The following is an 18,552-nucleotide window of genomic DNA, read 5'->3' as shown; positions in this document are numbered from 1 at the left end:
ACAAAAAAAATCAACTTTCAAATGTGTATCTTCCTCAAAGACAATGCTACAAATATTACATATGGGGGTGGGGGGGTGAATCTTGATTAAAATAATGAAGGGAACTTGGCATTCCTAACATATGAATGCAGTGCTTATCTGATGCACATTTTAGCCAAAAGTTTAAGTACAACTCCAGGAATAAAGGAAAATGTTGAAATTCCAAAAATTCCAAAATACTTCTGGAACAGCTATTTTCCTCAAGCTTCACTGAAAAGAGCAGGAGAAGTCAAACTAATTCTTCCATAACACATAAGATGGAATTCAGTGGCTCACTGTTTTGACCTGAACTGCACTATTCTATCATGGCCAAAGTAGTCAATGTCAGACTAAAGAGAAACGTAGAAGCCATGATGAACATACTGAAATCTATTTCCTTTACCTTGAACAAACTGCAGAAAAAAGTGCTGCTATACTGCTTATGCTGATGAAATTTGAAAACAACTTCAAAAGATACTGATGGAAGGAATATCCAACAACACATTATATTGCAAGAAATAAAGAAGTGGATGGATCAAGCACTTGCCTATCTTCTCAACCCCAAGTTTCGAAGTAGTTGCCTAACTGCTGAAGACAGTTCTGCTGTGATAGGAGCACCTAATAATCATCTATTAATAATACCAACCACAACAGATTTCAAAGCTGGACACGAACCTTACAAACAGAGTAGGTTTGCTAATATTTTAAAGAAAGTCACACCACTGAACTGGTGGATGTCCTAGCTAAGCATCTGGAACCAGAAACTATTGGAAGTTTTAAACCAGTTTTAGACAGCAAACCTTTTATTAAATATAAGAAATCTAGTGGGAAAATTTCCCTGGCTGACCTGAAATAATCAATTTAGCTTTTTACAGCAGAAATCAGCAACCTTTCCAAGACAGAGTGCTGAAATTTCACCATTTGACCCCTATTTACAGTCCAAGTGCTGGTGATACTTTTTAAAGTCACTAACAGTCCTACTTAAAACAGCTTCATTAATAAAAAAAGATGCAGAGCTTTACCATTTAGGTAGTGGTTGGTAGCACTAGCTGTTCTTTCATTAATCCTCCTGACTGCATAGTGGAGGAGGGGCAGGGCTGAGCTCCCACCTCACTCTTGGCACCCGTGCCGGGGTTTGCTGACTATTCATTACTGCTTAGTAACATATTAAACAAAGGTTTAACTGTAAATATGAAACATGTTTTGATGAGATTACATATCCAAATAATCTAAGGTTGTTTTGTTTCATAAAATATTTTTTGTTAGTTGGCTTCTTTAATTAAATTTCATTTACCATCCTAATGCAGTTTGCTGCAGATCATGAGCAAAAAGTTAATTATCTAGTAAATGAGCAATATCATTCCCGTTTTCCAAAGTACTATTGATGAACAATTAATAAGAATCTGAAACAATTAAGCCATATAATTGCTTGAACAAATACTTGAGTGTATGCTCTCCTACACAGCAAAAAGATGTACCAAGTCTAGTGCAAAAGCTATATATATAGTTTTAGATTGACATATTTTAATGGTTATATGAGAATTCATCTTTCTGTAGAAAATACCTGAGATATAAATGGAAACACTAATGTAAAACAAGGCTTTCCACTGACAATTTAAATCAATCCACCCTGCCTTGAAGAAAGCTACCAGTACCAATGGTTTTATATTTTACATGATCTTCTTCATAGTTGTTTCCTTCACTACACATATCCTCACACTTCACCATGGTTTGTGGATTACAAGTGACAAATGAAGAAGGAAAAAGACTCAATGGCAAAAGTTTTGCTCCAAAGCTGATAAATTGCTTTGGAGACTTTTCAAATTTTTATGCACCGATTGAGAAAAGGGCAAAGACAACCTATTCTCCTAGGTGCAAAGCAGAGTGATTTTAACACAAGCTTTTTTCAATAGCTGATCAAGATTGTCCCAGAGAAAATTTTATTTTGTACCTGAAACTGAGCACTTTTAGTCTAAAGCTCTCTCTGCATATCGTGGCAGACCACTGTGTGGAGTATGGTTTCCCAAAATGGGGGGGGCATGAAGAAATTCCATGGGGGGGCATAAGGCAATCCAGCCCCCCCCATCATATCCCCCCCACTCAAAGGAAGCGCAGAGGCCTTTGCTTCCAGCTCTCAGCCCCTGCCATTTTACATGGGCGACGAGGCACAGCTGCTATAAAAAGCAGGCACCCTGGGAAGACCCATGTGGAGCTAGCTGCCTCCTGCAAAGGTGAGTGCATGTGGGTTGGGGGAGCAGGAAGACAGGGTTAGATGAGGGGACTGGGGGGGCCTGGCTCAGGGAAGGGAGATGGCTGAGAGTGGGGGGCTGGCAGGGAGGGCTCGCAGGGCTCCGGTGACTGGCTTGCAGGGCTCGTGGGGCCTGGGTGGCTGACCCCAGCATCGCAGCACTTGGGTGGCTTGGGATGGCGGAAGGGTGGCTGGCCCCGACAGTGCGAGGCTTGGGTCGCTGGTGGGTGGCTGGACCCCACGTCACGAGGCTCAGGTGGACGGGCGGGCGGCTGGCCCCAGCAGTGCAGGGCTCGGGCAGCTGGACGGCTGGCCCCAACATCGCGGGGTCCCGGGTGGCTAGCAGTCAGGCTGGCAGCTGGCAGCGTGGGGCTCGGTCAGGTGGCTCTGGCAGCAAAGGACTCAGGAATGCAGACAGCTGGCATGGGCAGCTCTGGCGGCTGGCACAGGCTCAGGCAGCTGGCCAGCTGGGGCTGCAGCAGGGACCCGCAAGGGGCCAAGAAAAACGATTTGTACTTATTTTTAATTTTAAAAAACATTTTTCTATCAAGTTTGTGTGTTTATTTTAAATTACAAGTTGTTTTTTTGTTAAAAGGAGGGTTGGATGATGGTAAAGAAAAGATGGAGGGGGCGTGAGGGTATCCCAAAAAATCAAAAGGGGGGCATGATGCAAAAAAGTTTGGGAAGCACTGATGTAGAGGACAGATACAAAGACTTCAATGCTTCAGTTTTGGTCTGTATTGCTATCTAAAGCTCTGGAGGTACTACAGGTTGAAACTCTCATCCAGCACTATCCCTCTCCTGGCCAGGGAAACTCAGACAGCCCCAGAGCACAGAGCCAGCTGGTATGCGGAACCTAACTGGCAGCCTTGCAGTTGCAGGGACCCCAGCTGAGGAACCCTGGAAGACCTGTGACAGAGAGCCAGCTGGTACAGGGAGCCCCACCAGCAACGCCACAGTCACAGGGACCCCTCCAGGACCAGAAGGGGGACCCTGCAGAAGTGGGGCCCTCCTCCAGACAGACAGCCTGCCTGATCTTCCCTGATCTGGCAAATTTCCTCATCCAGGACCATTTAGATTCCAAGGGTGCTACCCAAGGAAGATGCAACCTACAGAAGAATGTTAGGCCACAGCATGTATTTGGATTCATGTCCTTCCCCACTGAAGGTGGCTCTGGGGAGTATTTGGTCCATAATAAAAAAAAAGACATCCATCATAAATAAAATATAAATCTCAGACCAATGTCAGTACAGGTTGAACCTCCCTAATCCGGCCCTCTCGTCTGACAACACCCGCAATCCAGCATGATTTTAGTTAGCCGGACAACCACTTATCCTGAAGTTTCCTGTGGTCCAATAAAGTTTATTTATGGCCACAAGTTCTGGCTCTCGGTGTTCTGTGCTGTTATTTAGCACTAATTTAGCCCCAGATGCAGATGCCTTGTAAGAGCCCCATAAGCAGTAGAAGTGTTGGTAACGCCGCTAAACAACACTGACCTCCCCTGGTCTGGCAAATTCTCTCGTTTGGCACCAGTCAGATCCAGACTGTACCAGATGAGAGAGGTTCAACAATATATATGAAGTCTTCCTTTTTGGGACAACACTGATGATGGAACTCAATATTGACGCCTCTAACTTCCTAGGCCCACAGATTCAGTCCCAGATATTGTTTTTGAGGGAGCATCAGATTTAAAAGGAGCGTTAACGGTCAAAAACAGTAGCAGCAATGGAAAAGTTAGGGCCAGAGACTACAATTTAAGCATTCGTTTTCTCTGGGAAACAAACATTATTTGTTCCTGTAACATCCCATCTACCAGCATTTATCAATACAGTTGATAAAGTAACACTCACTTTCCTGTAGACCCAAATATGAGAGGAATGCAGCCACTTGAGTGCAATTCCACTTCTTAGCTATTCCAGTAGAGTAGACAAGACTGAGAAAATGTTTGTCTGCCATGAGTTCTGCATGTGTATGGGAAGGATCATAATTTTTTTTTTTTTAAATGGGGCACATGGGCTGCCAGATTACCAAAACAAAGCACACTACTTTTACCTCCTTACTGAGTGGCCTAAATATGCATGAAAGCGTATACCACACAGACATATGTACTGGTAGATCCATGATCCAGTGGCAGCCAAGCTTTCTTTTTCAATGCTTTTTAAGTATACATGCATGCATGCATGCAAGCAGACTAGGGAAAATGTCCTACATGAAAGATCAAGATAATCTGTACAAATGAAAAAGATCCACCAAATGATCAAGTAAAACCCATTTTTTGACCTTCTGAAAAAAGTAGTAATGTTATCTATTTATCAATGTATTTTCTGACGACTTATTCACTGAGGAATCCCAACTGCTAAACTTAGACAATGTTTTTATTATAAGTTCCCTCAGTGACTACATGTATTTCATCACACAAAAACATACCAGTTCCTACCATGAAAATTAGCCTGCACTTAAACAAAGAGTGTACAAACTAGTACTTCCAATATGCCCTATGCTAAAAATGTACTAATTTCCCTAATAACAATCTATCCTACACTGCCCAAAACAAGCCCACACAAAAGAAGAGAACCAGAGAAGGAATTCAGCCGTGACAAGCTGAGCTATTGCATCATAGTTCATTCCTCCCTCCCGACACTTTTGGCAACATTTTTAACAAAACATTTTGTATTTAATCTTAAATCAGACCCTGAATTCTAGATGTGTAAGAGCAGAGCAGATTAGCAGCTTCATGCGAAAGAGCAACAGAAATGCACACTGTAGAACTTGGGAAATTTTAATGCAATAGAAATTAGGATACTCTTGTCTGTTTGGCAGAGAATTAAATGTGGGATCTTAACTACCTTTGTTCAAATTATTGTAAAAATTTATTTGCCTTGCTAAACTATTAGAGTTATGTTCACAAGAGTTAAAAATCTACCTTTTTCCGTAAGCACAAAGGCCAAGTTCCAAAAATGAAAGAAGTCAAGCTAAACTGTCATATAAATAGAAGAAAAATTGATAAGCCCCAAATAAGTAGTGCAAGGGTTACCAAAGCTCCACTTGCTAGTAATAAAAAAAAATAATCACTGAATTTAGGATAGGTCATTGAAAATAAAGATAGTGGAAATTCTTCTAAGGTTTCTCTCACAATTGCTTCTATGCTTAAAGAGTATCTGCCGCGTTGTTAACAACTTCCTTTGTTGCCCTGTCTTTTGGGTTGTGAAATAAGATTCCAAACATGAACCAATTCACTGCTGTCTTCACAAGTCTGACAAAGACCCTGTGTACACTTAAATGTTGAATCAACATAGCTACAAAGATCAGAGATATGAAAAAAAACCATACCCCAGTGTCCCATAGCTATGCCAAATTAACACCCAGTGTAGATGCAACTTTGTTGCTAAAATAATACACTCACTGACATAGCTACTTTTGCTTACTTATCTCATTTTCCTACCAACAGAAAAATCTACACTGTGGGAAGAAGTGCTCAACTCCATATAAGTCTAATTTTATATTACTGGGGGAGAAAGGAAACTGACAGATGCAGCAGTGCTGCTCAGTTTCCTGTCTCCTGTGAGCGGAGGGGAGTGGGAGCCTTGTTTAATTAGTCCCCTGGACTCTTTATAGGTGTACTGAATATCAACTCATTGATATCAAAATCCTAAATTGGGAAATAAAGTTATGTTGACTTGATATCATGCTTATCTTTAAAGTGAAACTGTATAGAATATTATGGGGGCTACAATATTGTAGTCCAACCAGATAATTAGAAGATTAAAAAATACAATAATGTGACATTATATTAAGAGCTTACACAAAAGAGCCAGGAAATAAATTTCTAGACTCTTCCAGGAACCACAGGTAATCCACTTATACACGACACAGTTTCCTATCAGGTTGCAAATGTCTTACCTGAACAATAACTGATTATTTACACAATTGCATATGCAAATAAATCTATATAATTGGTTATTTCAATATGCATATAACTGAGTATATGTATAAATGAGCAAAACACGGCTCCCAGGTGCTGCAGATAAATCTAAGAGGAGGTAAGATCAGGGTTCACCTCGCTAGTAAGAAAAGAACCTCCACACTCATCCCTGTTTCTTTTTACAGTAAACTCTTTCATTTCCAGCACTCTGTCATCTGGAACTCTCAAATAACTGTCATTTCAACCATACATAAATTTTAGCTATGTTTTCCATACGTACACCACAGTAGACCCCCCAACTTCCATGGGGGTTGTCTTCTTGGCAATGTCCGCGTAAGCTGAATTTTCGCATAACTAGGGAGTCAAGAAACTGACCAGCGCTGGGGAGAAGCTGGGTGGACAGACAGCCACGGCACCTCATTTGTTTGTCCCCAGAGTCGCCCCCAGCTGGGGGAGCTAGGCAGGCAGACAGCTGCAGAGCAGCTTCAAGTTGCACTTAATGCAGGTTAACACAAGTTAAGTGCAATTTGAAATTGTGCATTTTGAGGGTTTACTGTACAGCAAAAGTAAATACAAATAAATACAGCAAATACAGAATAAAATTACAGTACTGTTGGTAAATAAAGTACTCTGCCTACATTCCTGGTCATTTCTTAATATCTAATCTTGTTATTCTTTAGTGTTATGCATTGTTAGGTATACCTCTCTATTACCCAGAATATCTGGCAACCTACTGGTCCCGGGCTTCCGGATATGAAAGAGTTCACTGAAGTTATACGTGGAATTTACCTGGGGTCCTGGTTTTAATGGACACCCTCTCCACCTATAGGGAGGGTCTTGTAGGCTGTAGCTCACCAACATTTCTCAGTCCTCAACAAGACCAGCCTCTTGTACCTTGCAGCCTGTGGTATGCCACATTACATACACGAAGGCAGACAACTAAATATTGACAAATGTGAGAAACTGAAATACCACCATGAGTGAAGATGAGAGCCTGGTATTAAATGACTATTTCTGTAATCTGGGGAGGGGGGGATCCATACTATGCATGAAAGTTATATTAATTCTCTTACCTCACAGAATTCATTCATTAGCGAGTACTACAGATACAAGGTTGAACTTCTAAAAAAAACTGTCTGAAGTTTGGGGGTTTTAATGGTAAAATTCCAAAATGGTAAGGGCCCAAATGCTAACCGTTCCAGAAAGTTCACAGAACCTAAAAAATGGCATGTTTTTCAGTGTAAACTGTAATGCAGCTATTGGATGATACCAGACATAAAATTAGGCAATTTGCTTCATTCCATTCAAAATTTCAGATGAGTCTTTAAATTTTAACTTCAATATAAAGTACTGATGCTACACTTAAGAATCTTATAGTTACCACAAAGTTTTTTTTTTTTTTTTTTTGCCCTCCATCCCAGGTAATTCTTACTAATACTTTAAAAACGAAAATGTTAACAGCAAACTGTAAGTAAGGGCTACCATTCATTATATCTGTACCACAGCACCCTGACTGCTGGCTGCCTTTGAGCTCTAATGTAGCATAAGTATTAATGAAAATCTACATATGCAAACCTATATTCCAATAAGACCAAAGAAGAAAATGAATTAAAAAATAAACTGTCTGAGTAGTGTCTCTATTTTCAAAGAAGTTTTTGTCAATTCTACTAATATTGCATCAGATACACAAGAGATACCTTATTTTTTCACTATTTACTTTTTGCACTTCAGTCTTCTTACATATTTAGTTTATAGCATTTTTAATACAAACACTTCAGAAAATTTCACAGCCTAACAATTACTCCCAATTTTAAAAAGCATGATATCAAATTGCTACTTTTATTAATGTTAACAAATGTGAAATATAAAAGGCATATTTAAGTTTGGGGCTGCCACTATCCACCAACATTCTCTCAATGGATATCAACAAGAAAAAATAAAATACAGCTCACTGGCTGACCTCACATTTCCTTCAAAGGTGAAGCAATCACACAGATTTAAGAGCCAAATTTCCCTGTGTTAGTTTTACCCTAGTGTAACTCCAATGACAAATTACTCCTGATTTACACAGTCATAAAAGCATTCACAAACCCAGTAAGTTCCAAATACCACCCTTTAACTTACTACACCTTCAAGCTTTGAGTGAACTCTTGGTGCCTCAACACCAGTAGGTCGATACCTATAGAAAAAGCGCGGATCCAAGTATTTTACTACAAAAGTGGTCTAGGGAAGAGTCTGACCTACCCGAACTTGAGCAGCATTTAGCCCCCTACACGGCACTGCTGTACCCATGCGAATATAACAGAGCTTGGACCGTGCCTATCCCGGTCGGGGACTGTTTTGGTAGTTTGTTTTTCCCGGATGCTGGCGGCGCGGCGAGTGGGGAGCAGACTCAGGCCGGCGCCCAGTGACTCCAGCCGCTGGTCCCCTTTGTTTTCGCTCTGGCCCCACAGAAAGGCTGAGCAAGCCGCCCGCCGGCCCGGGCAGCGCCCCGCCCCCACCGCCTGTAGGGCAACGGCCTGTCACGCTCGGGTTTAAACCTTTGATCCGATCGGCTCGTGTCCGGGAGGGGGGAGGCTACCGCGGGCCGGGCACCCAACCCCGCCTGCTGCCGCGGCGTGGGCAGGGCAGGCACCGGAACTCTCCGAGTTGAGTTGAGTTGAAGGCCCCGCTGGGCGGGGGAGCCGCTTCAAACTACTTTCACTTGCAACAGGGGAGCTCCCAAGAGTCCCCCGCCCCCCACTTGCGTGCCGGGGGGCGCCACACCGACCAAGCGCGCCCCAGGGAGGGGCCCCCGCTCCCCGCGCTCCTCCTCGGACGTACCCGGTGCCGAGGCTCCGGCCCTAGAGGCCCCGGCTGCGCACAGGGCTCGCTCACCGCTGCGCCGCCAGCTTCCGCAACATGGAAGATCCGCTGCACCCGCGCCGCCGAGGCCCTGAACGCGTCCCCGGCCCAAGGCTTCGCGAGGGGAGGGGCGCGCCCCGAGCGCGCTGCACCACCGCTAGCGGCTCCGCTCCGCTCGCGCCTCAGCGGCTGCCCGGCCACATGTCCGTCCGTGCGCGGCGGCGACTGCGCAGCACCCCCAGAGGCCGCGCGGCGGCGCTGCCCAACCGCCTTTTGCGACAGAGGAACAGCGTGGCGGCGGGCGGCGCAATCCGCCAACGAGACGCCTCCAAACAGGCCCGTAAGGGGATTGTGGGAAAGGTCCGCCAGTTCCGACGGCCGGAGGGCGGGGCCTAGAGAGGCAGCTGTTGCCGTGGGAGCAGGCGCCGGGCCCCGAGCCGGGCTAAGGGACTGAGGTCTCGCTCGCCGGGGTCGGTGCCGAGCTGGGAGGGGCCGCACTGACGTACCTGGCGGCAGCTGCGCGCGTGCCGGGCTCGCCTCGTGGTTGGGGTGGGGAGCGGCCCCCTCACACAGCGGCGCGGCCGGGGCTGCGGCCTCGCCCCCAGCCGGATGGGGAACTCCCCGCAGGTGCTGGGCTGGATTCGCCTCCCGCGCGGGCCGGGCTTTCCAGCAGCGGTGTGACAAACCGGCGTGGGCAGGGCAGGGCAGGCGCTGACCCGCTGTAACTGAATGGCCCCCGATAGTGCCGAGAGCTGCTCTGTTCGGAAAAAATCGGCTCCACTGAAAAGTTACGCGGGCGGCAGGGGCCGCGATAAACTGTCCGCAGAACTCATTAAACTTATTGTTAAAATCAAAGCAACCAGGAGCCCTGCGGCATCGTAAAGACTAACATTTATTTGGGCCTACGCTTTCATGGGTAAAAACCGCTTTGTCAGTTTCACAGGCCTGACTGCCAATGTGACAGTTTTTAGTTTTGACTGGACTGTGTTGTACTTGGGCTGGAGTGAAGAGTCCATTAATATGTATTTTTTCTTTATTCAGGTACTTACAGCATGAAATCAAGTTATCCCAAACTTTCTGTTTGTTAATCTAAATAGATTGACTTCTTTTACTGTGTTACTAAAAGTCGTAAATTTCTAATCCTTTGATCATCCTTGTGGCTCTTGTCTAAATCCTTTGCAGTATATCAATGTCATTCTTAAACTGTGGACACCAGAACTGGAGTATTACAGAAGAGTTTGCACCAGTTCCATCTATAGATGCAAAATAGTCATTCTATTCATACTAGAGATTCCTCTATACATTTCCAGATCACTTTAGCTCTTTTGGCCACAATGTCACACTGAAGGGTCATGTTGATGATCCAATATGTGTATTTTTCAGAGTCACTGCTTCCCAGAACAGAGCCTGTCATCCTTTAAGTATGATCTACATTCCTTGTTCCTAAAGGTATAGATTTTCTTTTAGCTTTATGAACATTTATTATTTAGTTGCATCCAGTTTACCAGTTGAACCAGATCCCTCTGAATCAGAGAGTTGTCTTTTTGTTATTTAGCACTTCTCCAATTTTTGTGTCATCTACAAACTATATCAATGAACATTTTATGTTTTCTTACAGGCCACTGATAATATATATATAGAGAGAGAGACAGACAGACAGAGACTAGTGTCAATAACCAATCCTGCCAGGACTTCACTGGAAACACACTGGCTTGATGGCAGTTCCCTTTTTACAATTACATTTTGAGACATGTGAGCCAGTTTTTAATCTGGTTAATGTATACCATATTTATTTTACGTCATTCTGATTTTTTTAATCAAAATGTCATGTAGTACCAAGTCAAAGGGCTTGTAGAAGTGTAAATATATTATGCCCACACTATTACTTTATTACCTACACTTGTAATCTCATTAACACACGTGCTGGTTCACATTAATCACGTTACTTTCCTTTAACTTATTACATTTTATTCAGTCTCTGTGTGACTTCACTCCTCACAGTTTGTGTAGCATAAGAACTTGCTGCAGATGTAGGAACAAAGCACACTCAGCAATTTGGGCCTTGTTGCTTTTGGACCTTATTACTCAATCACAAAATTCTTAGTTGTGTTTGTCCAGTAGAGTACCCCATTGTATGTTTATTAATACGTTATGTGTTGCACACCAACAGTTAAGTGCATGGTGCTTTACAAGATGTCAAAAAGACTCCTGCTTCATGGGGTTTACAGACAAAAATAGCCCTACAGTAATCGCATATATAAGACACTGAGAAGTGTGATAATTTGGGGAATGCTTTGGTTTGTTTAGAATGTAATGTTGCCAGCAATTACTGGGCCTTGTGGTTAAAGCAACATTGAGTCTGTGTCTGGGCTACAAGTAATTGGGTAGTCTGACTCTCATCCAGACTTTTCACAACAAATACAAGTTGTGCTATACAGCAGGGTTTTTTTCTATAACAGGACCATCTGTCAAGCAGATTTGTCCATTCATGCCTACCACATTTGCTGTGTTTTTCGGTTAATTTTGGGTAGCTTATTTTATACTGCTTCAGTAGAACTGAAATTGTTCAGAGGACATGCTTGTAAAATGGTACCAGTGACATGTCTAGAGCAGTATACTCTGATGAAGCATGGAGTAGCTTGAGGTTGGAGTAGGAGCAGAGCATGTGGGGAGGAGGCCAAACAGGGATCAAGGCCATAACCTGAGCACCAAGGGTCCTTCCAGTGCTCACTCCGGCCTTCTGAAATGCCAGGGATACATGCCACCCATGTTTGCAATCTGGTTAGACTAAGATGTAGTACTCAGAGGTACTGAGACCTCATCCTAGGGTGAGTGAAGTCTCTGCTCTACATCGTCAGCTGAGAGCCACTTGGCTGTTAGCTCATGGGGTAGAGTACAGGGCTTTAGCCCCTCTGATTGCAGGTTCAATCCCTGGTGCTAGAAACCTGGGTCTGTCAGTGTTACACAAAAGTCCAGTTGTGTATTTAAAACCATACGTAGCAGTTACCAGTCAAGAGCAAGAAGTTGGAGCCATTGTGGATAGTTTTCTGAAAACATCCATTCAAATGCAGCAACCTTCAAGAAAGGTCAACAGAATGCTTGGAATGAGTATGAAAAGGATAGATAAATAGATAGTAAAGCAGAAACTGTCAGATGCCTCTGTACAAATCCATAGTATGCCCATATCTTGCCTGGATCCAACCCACAAGGCTTGGGGCGCTCCCCCCCACACCAGCATCTGAACCATTGCAAGGTGGTGGGCATGAGTCCTGAGACCTGCAAGCCAGAATCAGGCAAGCTGGGGCCAGATCTGGCTGACCAGCTCTGCCTGGTTGGGGGGAACAAGTGGCTGCACCCAGCTGGGGGAGTGGCAGCACCAAGAAGTGCTGCCTGAAGAGACTTTTCCCCTGCCACTCTGTCTGGAATTGTGGCCACAGAACCATGTGTGCCCCCAGGGAGCTATGACAGATAAGCACCCCCACTTGCCCAGACTCATGCCCCCAGCCTGTTCTTGTACCCCCCCTTCTGCCCAAACACTCCAACCCAGCCAGCTTCTGCACCTCCTCCTGCTCAGTCCCTCCAGTTCCAGCCTGGTACTTCATCCCACCACTCAGATCTCCACCCCCATCTTGCTCCTGAACCCCTCTCCTGCCCAGACACCTACCAACAGCCTGCTCCTGCACCCCACTCCCAGCCAGATTGCCACCCCCAGGCCACTCATGTGCCCCACCACCCACCCATACCTCCCAACCACCTCCTGCACCAACCACCTCCTGCACCCTCCCTCTCTCCTCCCCAGACCCCACAACCCAAGCCCATTTTCTGACAGCCCTTCTCACACTAAGTGCCTCATTTTGGCCGCACCTCAGAGCCTAAGGGAGACCCACAAAATTGTTAGCCCTGGTCCCCCTCTGGTCTGTGGCTGGTGTATGATGGCAGACTTTTTCTTTCAGTCAGGATTTTTCTGTAGGTCAACAGTCCCGACCCAGAAAAAGGTTCTTCACCTCTGCGCTGGCCTCTATTTGCCAAAAGCTGGACATGGCCAACAAGGGATGGATCATTTGATAATCCCACATACACTCTGCCCGTTGGTACCAGAAGACTGGGTATTCATCTAGATGGACCTTTGGTCTGACCCAGTGTGGCTGTTCTTACAAGAATTAGCCCCCCAAAATATAAGCTATACTGAGTATTTGGCACTCTCTTACAAACCTTTGTTACCTGCCTGGCCCTGAAATGTGTTATAATAGCACTACCAGACAAATTATTTCAGAAACTGTAGACAAGAAACTTAAATGGTAACAGATTTTCATCATCGTTTCAGAGAATAAGGTTGATTTTATAATAAGTCATAACTGACCTTTTTTTTTATTGTGACTCCTCACCCACCCACATATACCACCACAACTGCAGCTCCCCAAAACCTTAAACTTGTATGACTAGTGGTCTGATATTTTTGGTCTGCCAGGTTAATACCTCTTTGGTACTCTCTGCTGCAAGAAATCACCAAGTCAGATATTATGGCTGGGGTTTTTAAGGGGGCTAGATGATATCATGACCATGAATAATATTTGCAGCACAGGTAAGGATGGTAAATTGTTGCCCATAACGTGATTGCTTTAGGGCACCTAGGAGGAGCCTTTTTACTCTCAGCCACAGAAAGCACAGTTGTCAAGGTCCTTTCTAAGGCCAGATCTACATGATGTTGAAAAGTTGATTTATTTTAAGATACACAGTTCCAGCTACAGCAATTGCATAGTTGGAATCAACGAATCGTAGATCATTTTTTCTGGCCATCCCCCTGGTGGGAAGCAGATGGGAGAAACTCTCCTGTCCACCTCCTTTGCTCCTTCAGACAGTGAGAAGTACCAGGGTCAACTGTAGAGCCCTGATGGTTCAATTTAGTGTGTCCCCCCTGTAGGCATGCTAAATCAAACCCCGAAAGATTGACCACAAATTGATCTTCCAGTAAGTGTAGCCGTACTCTAAGCCTTCTGAATTATCAGCCTATTGATCTGAAATAGAACTGTCACATCAGAATCAATAGCCAGCCTCATTCCAGCCATTAATCCTATACATGAAAATGTGGGGTTCCACAGCTGAAATAACTGGACATTGAAATGTCCAGTTTGCACCAGCAAATATCTGCTGCAGAATCTGTTTTCTTTCCCAAATAGGAAAACTATATAGTCCCATCAAAACAAAAAAGCAGTCAAGTAGCACTTTAACAAAATAATTTATTAGGTGATGAGCTTTCGTGGGATGGACCCACTTCCTCAGATCGTAGCCACACCAGAACAGACTCAATATTTAAGGCACAGGGAACCAAAAACACTAATCAAGGAGGATATTGAGTCTGGTCTGGTCTGGCTCCCTCTCTGTTACTATATAGTCCCATTTATTTGTTCTGGCCTGCTGTAGACATAAGCACTGATTTCCAAAAGGACGGGTCAAAATGTTGGCTTTAATATTCACTTAGGCTGTCACTCTGTGAATCACCCTTATTAGCCATTCGGTCAGGGCTAATGGCAGCTGTATTTTCATCCATCTCGGTCTACTTCTGACTGGTGCTTAAGGGGACAAATGTACAGTTTAGCCAAGATGCAACTCCTGATTGTTGATTTCAAAAAGACCATGTGTGAATTTGCTTCAGCTGGAGGCTATTACCTCAAATTCAAAACCTGTCATGTCTGTCTAGGTAACTGTCAGTCTAGTATCTAAATGCTATTGTGAGTTCGCAGATTTAACTGGAAGAAAATTATCAGCGACAAGAATTTTCTTACTGATGATAATACCTGAGAGAGAAAGAATCCAACTTGACTGTCAGTTTCTTGGGTGAGGTTGCAGGAGATGGCAATTGTAAAAAGCAATGTTTTGCCTTGTAAGTTGAATACATTTGATGCAGGTTAACTGAAAAACTATAAGGTTCAGAATATTTTTAGAGGAAATACAACTGCATTTTAATGAACAAAGTTTGAATGAGAACTGAGGTCAGCAAAGAGCAATTTAATGTTCAGAAAAGCTAGTTTTCCAGGAAGTACAACGTCAGTTCCTGGCAGTACTTCATTTATTCAAAGAAGACAAACTGTGTGGGTGGCTATTGGATAAAACCTTCAAAAACAAGACTCCCTCTGCTCTTTGTAGATAGCAAAGATCCTTTCATATAATGTTTTACATATGATCAGGGGGCTAACACAGTGACCTTAGTCAACATTTTTTATTTTCCCTACTGTGCTTTTTAGTAGCTGCATTTCAGTTGTGCTAAATGAATCCTTTGGGATGAAGGACACTATGGAAATCAAAGATGTTATTAATAACAAAGTTGAATATCATGGAGAAGAGAAGCTTTCCTGTGTTTAGTAACAGGATGTGAGGTAATTAGCCATAATTTATGCTGTATGACCATGCTGTCTCTTCAGGAAGAAATAGGATGGGTGTCAACACTTCATGGAGACACCATTCTCCAGTTCTGTCCACTTTAGTGGTATCTTAGCATTAAAATCTGAGATATTGCAGTCATTTACAGTATGCTAAAATTACAAGTACTCAAGGGGTAATGCTTCAAGCTTTTAACAGTGATGGCCAGACTGTGCACAGTATGCAAATATTGAATAAAAAAAGCACTGATTTCCTAAGTAGGAATATTCTGCACTCTTTTTTCCCATTTTCATATATATGTATCTCCATTTTCTCAGTGAGGTAGCTGTGTTAATCTGTAGTTTCAGAAAAAAACAAGCAGTCCTGTAGCATCTTAATGGTTAAATGTGTTAGTTTTTAAGGTGCTACAGGACTGCTTGTTTTTAATCCATTTTCTGGTTTTGTTTACATTTATAAATATTCACTTCAGCCAGGCCCAAACTTTGATGCTCCAATTGTGCAATTCTTTGAAAATGTTATTCAGATCCAGTGATAACTTATGCCTGTTGTTACAAATTCAGTTGTTTGATGTAGTGAACTTGGGCAAATGAAACCTTAGTTCATTAATGTTCCTCTTGGTGGCAGCAAGGAAAAGCAGTAGCTGGGTAATAGAATCATAGCAAACTGTGACACTAGAAGAATCTGGACATGGTAGGGAAAAGCCTATTTAAGTTGTCAGTTTGAATGTTTCCTCTTTATAGTGGGTTAATCAGTTCCCCCCACCCTCTGCATTTTTTTTATTTTTTGTGTGATCTGGAGCACAAAAGAGAAAGGATATATCATTTAAGCTCCCCCATCCCCAAACAACAGTAAAATGAGATTACTGATGTACAGCCAATATCTGGGGGAGTTAGGGGACTCTCAAGCATGTGTATTGCTTGAAATATTTTAAACTTACGTTTCATTAAATGAATCGGTAGGCCACTTTAAATGAATATGTAACATTTCTGTGCATATAGGACCAAATCCTTGTTACAGTGGGCAAAACTCCTAGGCTATGTCTATGCAGCTAGGTTATTTTGAAATAACAGCCAAGCATCCACACTGTGCACATGCTATTTCAAAATAAATTCAAAATAGCGGGCTTGTTATTTCGAATTTTGTAAACCTCATTGCAGGAGGAATAGTGTCTATTTAGAAATAGCTATTTCAAAAGAGGTGCTGTTAAGACATGGACTCGTGCTATTTTGAAATAAGCCACAATGGCTTCCAATGGCACTATTTTGAAATAGGCACTGTGTGCCTGGGTGTGCAATTTTGAAATAGCTGGATGCTATTTCAAAATGCATGCCTGTGTGTAGCTGAGTTACTTTGAAATAGGCTATTTCAGAATGGATTATTTCAAAATAATGCTGCTGTGTAGGCATAGCCCTAATGAGTAGAGCTGAGCCCAGATGGGGCCATAGAGATAGATAAAGCATTTGCTAAGGTCTCACCTCAACATGTTTGTGTAAGGCCTGGGATGTGAGGGAGCTATGGGCCATGACTTGCTTTGGTCAGGCCTGTGAGGTTTGGCAGCCCCCACAATGGGGATGGGGGAGCCCCAATCCTCACAGGCATGGTCAAAGCAAGTGGAGGCTGGATCCAGCCCAAGGGCTTTTTCAGGCATGGGGGGATGAAGCAGTTCTGTGCACTGCATCCATTTACCCCAATCCCTAAATGGCCTCCTGAAGGATTGAGCTCACAACCCCAGGGTTAGCAGGGCAATGCTCAAACCACTGAGTTATCCCCCACCATAGGCAACTGGAGAGACACATGTCCTAGAACTGGAAGGGACCTTTGGAGGTCATCCAGTCCGGTCCCCTGCCCTCTTGGCAGGACCAAGCACCATCCCTGACATCTATTTGTCCCAGTCAAGGTAAGGTCATGACCAGGTAGGGCTGGGGGGATGGGGTTTTGGCAAGTGGAGCCAGGAGCATCCTGGGATTGTGGGGTTTGTTTGGGAGGAGGCAAGGAATTGGGGCAACTATCTACCACAGATCGGGAGGGGGCTCCATGTGTCTATGCACTGCAGAACAGCACTCCCTGCAGGCCCTGCTTCCTATTGGCCAGGAACTGCAAGCAATGAAGCTGTGGGGGCGTTGCCTGCAGGGAGCACTTAATTTGGCTCTGAGGGTAAGTCCTGAACCTTGGTGCCTCATACCTCACCCCACAGGGCTGGAGTTGGAGGGAAGTGTCTTTTTTTTACCTGCTTCTCACTTGGGGGATAGGTAAATGGGGGTACATGTATACTACATAGTTATTCTGGAATAGCTTAAAGTGGAGTTAGTATTCCAAAATAAGATCTTCCAGAGTAATGCATCCACAGTACAGGGAAGCCCCAGAATAAACAAAACTTATTTCAAAATAGCGTGTCCACACAAAATAGAGCCTATTGGATTAGAGCCGCTGGAAGCAGTCTGGGGCTATGTCTGCATGGCAGTGTTATTTCAGAATAAGCTACTCCAGAGTAGCTTATTTTGAAATAGCCCCTATTACCTGTCCATACAGTCCCAATTCCAACGCATCGATTTCAGAATAGGCTCTGTTCCTTATAGAACGAGGTTTACAGAATTCGAAATAAGCCATCTGCTATTTCGAAATTATTTCAAATCAAAATAGCGGTTTTGCTGTAGAGAAGCTCACAAAGTTTTTTCAGAATAGTGGCTGTTTTTCTGGAAGAACTTTGCTGTGTAAACACACCCTGGCCATGTCTACATTAGGGAGCTGTTTCGAAATCTTAATCGCAGGGAGAGCCCCTTTTGGAGGATCCCACAGAACATTCACCCACACAAAGCGCTCTTTCAAAAATAATTTCAAAAGATCGCAACGCGCCTTTCGAAATTGCTCGTCCCTTCCCATGTCAGGAAGAGCCCCTCCTTTTGATACCCTCTTTCAAAAGAGGGCAAGTGTAGATGACCTGCAGGCCCCTCTTTCGAAAGAGCGGTCCTCAACGGCGCCAGTCAGCTGGCATGCGGAGATGCTTCTGCCAGCACATGAGGAGCTCTGTGGCCAGCACATCCAGCTATGTTTAAAGATGCAGCGGCCCAGAAGCCCCAGGCAGGAAGCTGAGAGTGTGCTGGCTGGAGCAACTGCAGGAGTCTCCAGCAGCACGCCTTCCCGG

General features: G+C 44.0%; 1 protein-coding gene across 7 annotated transcripts in view; it reads right to left on the bottom strand.

Annotated features, from left to right (window-relative positions):
* SCAF11 (SR-related CTD associated factor 11) overlaps nt 1-10,117 on the bottom strand; it is a 109,372-nt gene extending 99,255 nt beyond the window's left edge. For 3 of the 7 annotated variants that reach the window (XM_075014073.1, XM_075014092.1, XM_075014107.1), the window contains exon 1: nt 9,012-10,114. The gene's annotated coding sequence lies outside the window, so the exon portion shown is untranslated. Of the gene's footprint in view, nt 1-9,011 lie in introns of all 7 variants that reach the window. The other 4 variants (XM_075014082.1, XM_075014114.1, XM_075014122.1 and 1 more) reach the window with 3 other exon arrangements.
* Nucleotides 10,118-18,552: the final 8,435 nt, after the last annotated feature.

This window comes from Carettochelys insculpta, chromosome 1 (assembly GCF_033958435.1).
Source record: "Carettochelys insculpta isolate YL-2023 chromosome 1, ASM3395843v1, whole genome shotgun sequence".
NCBI lineage: Eukaryota > Metazoa > Chordata > Testudines > Carettochelyidae > Carettochelys > Carettochelys insculpta.
This window is presented reverse-complemented; position numbering and strand designations above follow the sequence as displayed.